Source organism: Myotis davidii, unplaced genomic scaffold (assembly GCF_000327345.1).
Source record: "Myotis davidii unplaced genomic scaffold, ASM32734v1 scaffold86, whole genome shotgun sequence".
NCBI lineage: Eukaryota > Metazoa > Chordata > Mammalia > Chiroptera > Vespertilionidae > Myotis > Myotis davidii.
In genome coordinates, this window is record NW_006298058.1 from 1,825,815 (window position 1) to 1,833,609 (window position 7,795).

The following is a 7,795-nucleotide window of genomic DNA, read 5'->3' on the forward strand; positions in this document are numbered from 1 at the left end:
TCAGCACTAGACAAATAGGCTAATTCTGCTGGGCAAGGTCCTCAAGCCAAGAATCCGTGTCCTTAAGTGCCCTCCTGAAATAATGGGAGCTGTGTTTCCGAAGGCGACTCGTTCCACTGTGGAGAAGTGATTGTCTCTAACAGGCCATCTGTGTCTGCTGCTGCCACAAGACAAGACATCAGGGAATATATTTTTTTTTCCTTCAGGGAAGTGTCCCAGGCTTTTTTTCTTTTAATTAATTCAGTAATCTACTGAGTTGTGTTTTTTTTCACCAGTGTTAGCAACTTGTCATGCTGTGTCATGGGCAAAAGGTATTGCTAATATGAACAGAGTCCAGAATAAAGCAGCAGGGAACCTGAGAAAGTCATACAAACTATTGGAAAAAGTCATAAAATTACTTTGTTTTGCTCTTTTTGTAAATGTAAAAGTTTAGGAACATTGAGAAAAAATAAGAGATTATTACAAGAGCTACTGACAAATTACTTATTAGGAGCTCCAAAGTCTTGATGACATTCTTTTTCATAGGTTATCCAATTACCTCAGATAGCCACATTGCTATTTTAAGAATAAATTGAGAAACTTTCATACCAGAATTGTCTAATTCTTGATTGATCTTGTTATGTGCATATATAAAGAAGTCTATAGCCAGCTGAGGTGACCTGGTTCCTGACAGAGTACCCACCTACCTACTACCCACCTACCTACTTCCTCCCAGCTTCTTACCTCTCTACCTCCTGTCTACCCACCTGCCTACCTCCTACCTACCTACTTCCCTGCTTCCTACCTACCTACCACCTAACACCATCCCACCAATCTACCTACCTATCTACTACCTATCTACCTAAGGCAAGCTGCTCAAATACTCAGGTCTAGATTTTCTTATTTGTAAAATTAGAGGATTGAATCAGATGACTTGTAAGCAGCTCTTCCTGTATTAAGTTGGCATGAAAACAGCATTTAGCCTCTTCTCAGTGAGCAACCTAAAGGAGGATTCCCTTCCTCTGTCATCCACCATCACTGTTTGCTAGTGATCTAAGGAGAGTTCCAACTACAAAGCAGGAGACATTTTCTTTTTCTAAATTGTAGCTGAAGTGTCCCCTAAATGTTCCATTGCTGTTACAAACAGGGCATCTGAGCATCTCAACCTGTACTCGCTGGAGAACAGATAGCCTTCTAGTATTCAGTGTGCAGTGGGGGAGAAAATGTCCCCATTTCATGGGAATCTCAAGAATGAGCCTGCTGTACTGGAATTCTTTGCTGCTTATTTAAACTGAGATCAGAGTGAACACCATAGCTCTGACCTGTGCAAATACAATAAGCACTTCAGCCCAGAAACAGTTTTGCCTCTTTTATTATGTTGGGCTTTCATATGTGTTTGAAGAGGAGCTATTTATGGGCTTGCAAACAAAGTGCTGGAGGAAAGGAATTTAAAAGATGTCCTTGAGAGAATTCAGGGGGGGGTTATTTCAAGAGGCTAAATTGCACATTAACCCTTCACCTTCGGGCACGCATAACCTCCATGCTGCCTGGGAGAGACAGTCATCCAGGGGCCAGGTGCAGACATACTCTGCGGCCTTGAGAAAGTCACTTCCTTAGCGTGCTGGCTCGTACTTCGGAAAATAAGAAGGCTGATGGTGACCTCCTAACCAACACAGAAGGAAAAGAAGTTCAAGATGGGAAAGTCTGTTGTGGGCGAAGTAGGGGCCCATTGATGCTGACTAGCTTATTTTCAGCTTGTTCCTGGCTTGGTGTTTTCTGACCTTGGTCATGGCAGTCCTGTAGAAAGAATGCATGACCTTTATTTTTTTTAAAAGTAGCTTACTCTTGCTCTGATGTGCCCAACGTAATGTAAAACTATAGCTGTATATTACATCACAAAATCAATCTGTTGGACGAAAAATGCAATTAGCCAGGATGGCGTTGATTTGAATGCCGGCAGAACCAGTTTTCTGCCTCTTTAGGTAAAGGCAATGGACACTGACTTAACAATGTCATCTTGTTTTTAGTTTTTTTCTTCTGCTGATCACAGTTTAGTCCTTTGACAACTCTTAAAAGGAAATCAATCTTTTCTTTGGTCGCTTGGTTACCTTTTTCATTGTATGATGAGTGAGGTGGTTGAACTTCCTGTTAGAACAGGGCAGTACTGTGTTTCCCAAAATACTTGCACGTGATGTTAATAGAAGATACTCTAGAAAAAGGTTCGGTGATCAGATGACTTTAGTTAGCATTTCTCAGTGAACAAAGCGATCTCTGTTCTCCGTGGAACCTCAGTTGACCCTGATGCTGTGCCATCCCATGAATGGTGATAGAAGGAATGAGAGCATCCTTGTGGCCCAGGCGCACGTAGATGTGGAGTAAAGTGGCTGATCTGTTGCTAGGGAGTACGTGTCCTGGCCAAATGATTGAAGAAGGCCGCATTCAGAGGTGCCGGCACCCACTCACGCATTAGCTCCTGCACTCCCAGGCTGCCTGTTATACATTCTGCTGCCACCAAGTGGCCTGTGCTAACGAAGACCCTGCTCTGGCTCTCCTCCAGCTGAGGCTCTCCCCAAAGAGCAATGAAGCTGCCCATCCAGAACCTGTGGTCCCTCTCCTTCCAAGACCAGTGGTTCTCAGAACGTGGTTTCCAAAACATCAGCATCACGTCCCATAGGAGTTTGTTAGAAATGCAAAGTTTTGGACTCTAACTCAGAACGACTGAATCAAAACCTCTGAGGGATATGACCAGCAATCCGTGTGTTAACAGCCCTCTCGACAATGCTGACGGCTCAAGTTTGAGAACGGCTGTCCTCATCTAGACCAGGTTCCGGGGTGCCTGAAACCCAGAGATTCCTGCTCCAGCGGCTCTGAGCTCACCTCCAGGGCTTGCACAGGCCCCTTTCCTGGGTCTGAGGACTGATGAACTTCCAGTGGCCCATATCAGCTCTTGGAGGAAGTTGGGAGATAGAGCTTGGTGAGCTAGCATTGTTTAAAATTATACTTCAAATATCTATGCCATTGTCAAGCACATTTTTCAATGAGTGAGGATAAAACATTTTTAAATAGTTTGTTAACCCATCAGAGAAATGAACAGTTTGGGTCTGTACAAAGCATCGTGGTTTGTTTTTTAAAAAATATGTTTTTTATTGATTTTTAGAGAGAGAGGAAGGAAAAGGAGGGCGAGAAAGAGAGAGAGAAACTTGGCTCTGAAAGAGAAACATTGATCGGTTGTGCCCTGATCTGGAATCAAAAAGGTGACCCCTTTTGGTGCATAGGACGGTGCTCACACAACTGAGCCACAGTGGCCAGGGCCAAAGAATAGTGCTTTAAAGCATAGGTCTGTAATTTGCAACATTTAAAATAGATTAGCTTCCCTATAAAAGCAACATCATTGTGACATTTTAACCTTAGTATTCCTCTCCTTCTTCCTTACCCTCTCCTTCAACAGAATCCACACCAACCTCCTCATAATCCTTTTCAAGGGCAGCCATGTCCTCACAGGCCTCAGAAAGCTCTCCTTCCCCCATGCCCTCACCCATGTGCCAGGGGACCCAGGCATTTTGGCACACCTCAGGGCAAACTTGTGGCCCAGGCAAGCCCGGGCCTTAGCTCCAGCTGGTGTTGCCCAGGATGCACACAGCTCGCTGTACTTTGGCCAGGTCTCCACCAGGGACCACAGTGGGAGGCTGGTAATTAGTGCCAACTTTGAAGCCAATAAGATGCAAGTCCACAAACTGGATGCTGCACTTAGTCTTGATAGTGGCAATGGCAGCACTGACATCTCTGGGAACCATGTCACCAGCCTACAATAGGCAGCAAACCCGGTATTTACTGTGGCGAGTGGCACATTTTACCACCTGGTTGGCTAGCTCACAGCACTCATTGGTTATCTCTGCTACAGAAAGCTTTTCATGGTGGGCTTTCTCAGCAGAGATGACAGGGGAACATGTAGCAGAGAGAGTGGATGCGGGGATAGGGCACCAGGTTGGTCTGGGATTCAGTCAGATTAACATTCAAGGCTTCATCAAACCTGAGGGAAGCAGTGATGGAGGACACAATTTGACCTATTAACCTATTCAGAGTATTGTAGGGTGAGCACTTAATATTGAGGTTTCTACAACAGATGTCATAGATGGCCTTGTTGTCAACCATGAAGGTACAATCAGAATGCTCCAGGGTGGTGAGGATGGAGTTTTAGGGCTCAACTATAGCTTTCAAAACCTGCAGGGCTGGGTAAGTGGAGAACTCCAGCTTAGGCTTTGTGTCATGGAGACATTCCCTCAGCCAGGAGGTGAGCCCAGAACCAGTTCCCCAACCAAAGCTGTGGAAAACCAAGAAGCCGTGAAGACCTGTGTACGGGTCAGCCAGTTTCTGAATTCAGTTCAAGATGAGGCCAGTGATCTCCTCGCTGATGTGTAGTGTCCATGGGCATTATTATTGGCAGCATCTTCCTTGCCTGTGAGGAGCTGCTCAGGGTGGAAGAGCTGGCGGTAGGGACCAGTGTGAACTTCATCAATGACTCTGGGTTCCAGGTCTACAGACACTGCCCTGGGCACCTGTTGCCAGCACCTGTCTCACTGAAGAAAGTGTTAAAGGAGTCATTTCCCTTTCAGTGGTCTTGTCACTTTGGCATCTGGCCATCGGGCTGGATGTCATGTTCCAGGCAGTAGAGCTCCCAGGAGGCATTGCCAATCTGGACACCAGCCTGGCCAACATGGATGGAGGTGCACTCACGCATAGTTGCTGTTTTGTGGCTGCCAAGAGGGTGGCGGAGAGGAAGCGGAGAGACTGTTGCTTCATACAGCACGGCTCTTAGGCAGTTGATGTAAGAGAACCTATTTAAAAATTTTAAATATTTAGACATATAGTAGACAGTCCTCCATTTTTACTTTTATCCTGGTCTCTGAAAACATTAGGAGTAGGCCTGCTGTGAAACATTTTTATTCTTTCATTTATTCATTTATATATTATTTGATGTCTCTCTCTTTATTGGTATTCTCTATTTTCATCATGCCTTTCTTTTTTTACTTTTTTAATCATGGCTTCCTTTTGTACTTTCAACAGATTTATTCTGGCAAGTTTAAAGTCATTTTCTGTTATTCCTACCATCTGTTTGCTCTCACAGGCTGTGTCCACTATCTGTCCAGCATATGAGTAATACTTTTCTATTTCTTAGTATGTCTTGTAATTTTTTGTTGGAAACTGGATATACTTCTTCCCTCCCCCACCCAGAGCTTGTTATTATTATTTGTTTGTTTAGTATTTTAGTGACTGGTTGGATTATTTAGAAGTCTCACTCTCCTTATTCCTACCTCCACCTTCTTACTTCCCTTTCCACCAAAATATAAACACAATGTTAAGCTTCTGATGTTGCTCCTCAGGGAAGCACAGCTCTGGGTTTGCCCACGGTCACCTGGGATGACAGTGGATTGAGTAGGGCTTTAGTCTTCTTTTTCCCTGACCACTTCCAGCTGTTAGACTTCACTGTTGCTGGCTGACTAATTGCTCTATTGTTTTCCACAATATCCTAGACTAGAGACATAAAGTGCCCTATAGAAAAATCCAATTACATTCAGGTTCCCTTGAAGGAAAAGTTCCTGTGGCCACTGTTTAATCTTTCTTCTGACCCTATGAGGAGTCTGCCCACATCTCCTACCTCAGCTGTCTTCAGAAAATTAGCCTACAGTTTAACCTCTATCTTCACCAAATCCACAAACCTCCTCCTAATTTCCCAACCACAACATCCACTGTTCTTGAGAGCTCCCTTAGGCTTAAAATTCTCTACACTCTGTTGCAAATGAAGCTACTAGCTCATTTGGGAAGATATTAGGAGCTGTTTTATGACCTGTTTGTCCCCAGACAAAATCTCTGAGCCAGGGCTCTGGAGCTGGGAGTAGGAACAATACACCCTTTTTCATGAATGGGACCCTCCATTTTGGGAGTTGAGCACTGGGTGGGTGGGGTGGTGGAGTTGAGGGGGTTAAGGAGCAGTAGTCTGAGGTGTTCTTAGAGTGCCTGTCCGAGCGTGGGACCACTGCCTCACAAGCCAGGCTAGGAGTGATGGAGGACCCAGTATTCTCAGAAGTATTGTAGTGAAGGTAAAGCCTGCCTTCCACAGGTAGCTTAAGGGAGCTCTAGTCTCTCCAATGCCCTTGCCTACAACTTGGCCTCAGCAACAGGAAGTTGAGGCAGAATGAGAAATGTTGATGTCCTGCTCCTCCTAGGAAACAAGCCCTCCAATTTGGAGCTGGGGGAGAGGAAGCCCTGTGTTCTTGGCTTCCCAGTGTGGAGGAAAGTCCCTGCCTTGCTGAATTGGGAGCAGGCAGGCAGGGAGTGGCCTTGGCTAAAATACTACAGACTCCCTTTTCTTATGGAATTTTTATAGAATTTTCCCTCTGTGCCTGCCCTGACTACGGGGTCGCGCACACAGCAGGGCCAATCCGGGGGTTGGGGTGCTGCCCTGGGTCATGCACACGGCAGGGCCAATCCGGGGGTCGGGGAGCTGCCCCAAGTCAGGTCGCACACGGGACACCCTGGGCAGGTTGCACACGGAAGCCTGCCGCCCTGGGTAGCAATTAGCAGGCCCAGATGGCGGCAGGGCAGGCAGGATGGCGCTGTCCCGCCCTGCCTGCAGTATGCAAATTAGCCACCGTCTTTGTTGGCAGTTAATTTGCATATCGTGCCAATTAGCCAATGGGAGGCGTAGTGAAGGTATGGTCAATTACCATGTTTGTCTATTATTAGATAGGATGTTCTCTCATTTACATATGCCTTTAAGACCATCCCCAGGGGCTCGAATGACTTTAAAAAACTATTTTTTACAAATTTCACTGGTAAAATGTCTGGAGAACTCCTCAGTTCTTCATTTAAATTTATTTGGACATTTTATGGAGCATCTACTGTATGCCAGTTGCTATCCTAAGTGTTAGGAATATAGTAGTAAACAAAAGGGACACAGTCTTTTAGCCAGATGCTTGACATGTAGGGAACTCAATAAATGTTTGTCAGATAAATAAATGACTAACAAATAAAAGGTTTTGTTTGTTTTTATGAGAGGTCTGGGATATTCTTGAAACACCTTGCTACCTGAGTTTCTAGACATTCAGAGGCACTAGGAGTGTTATGAGGGCAATGCCTGTCTACAATAGCTTTGTTCTATTATGCTGTTTGCACAATTTTCTTCTAATCCCAACCTTATTAAAGGAGTACGGGTGGGAGTTGCTATCACTATTCTCTGTTGCCCTCCCTTCCCCTCTGCCTTTGGGGACCTTTATTAAAGATTAAAAGTGTGCCCTTACCACATGGCTGCAGGCTAGGTGCTGCAAGGCATATTCTTGGCATGGTCCTGGCCAAAAGAAACCTTATTTGGGGCTATGCAATTTCAGAAGACAAGTCTGTTCTCATTGGCGTAGAATTCTCTAAATCAACATTTCTATTGATTTCAGAGAGAGAAAGGGAGAGGGAGAAAGAGATAGAAACATCAGTGATGAAAGAGAACCATTGATTGGTTGCCTCCTGCATGGCCCCTACTGGGGATCAAGCCCACAACCTGGACATGTGCCCTGACGGGGAATTGAACCATGATCTCCTGGTTCATGGGTCAACACTCAACCACGGAGGCATACCAGATGGGGTCTAATTCACATCTTCTTGCAGCATCTGATAGTGTCTTTTCCACAGACCCACGATGTTATTTCTTCCTAATTCTTATTGTTCTCTTAGGGAAACACTACAGAAATGCTGGCCTGATCTGTATAAGAGGAAAAGTATGGTATCCAGTACTGGAAAAATGTTGCTGACTCTGCCCTGACCATGG

General features: G+C 45.2%; 1 pseudogene; it reads right to left on the reverse strand.

Annotated features, from left to right (window-relative positions):
* Positions 1-3,376: 3,376 nt before the first annotated feature.
* LOC102758311 lies at positions 3,377-4,730 on the reverse strand (annotated as a pseudogene).
* Positions 4,731-7,795: the final 3,065 nt, after the last annotated feature.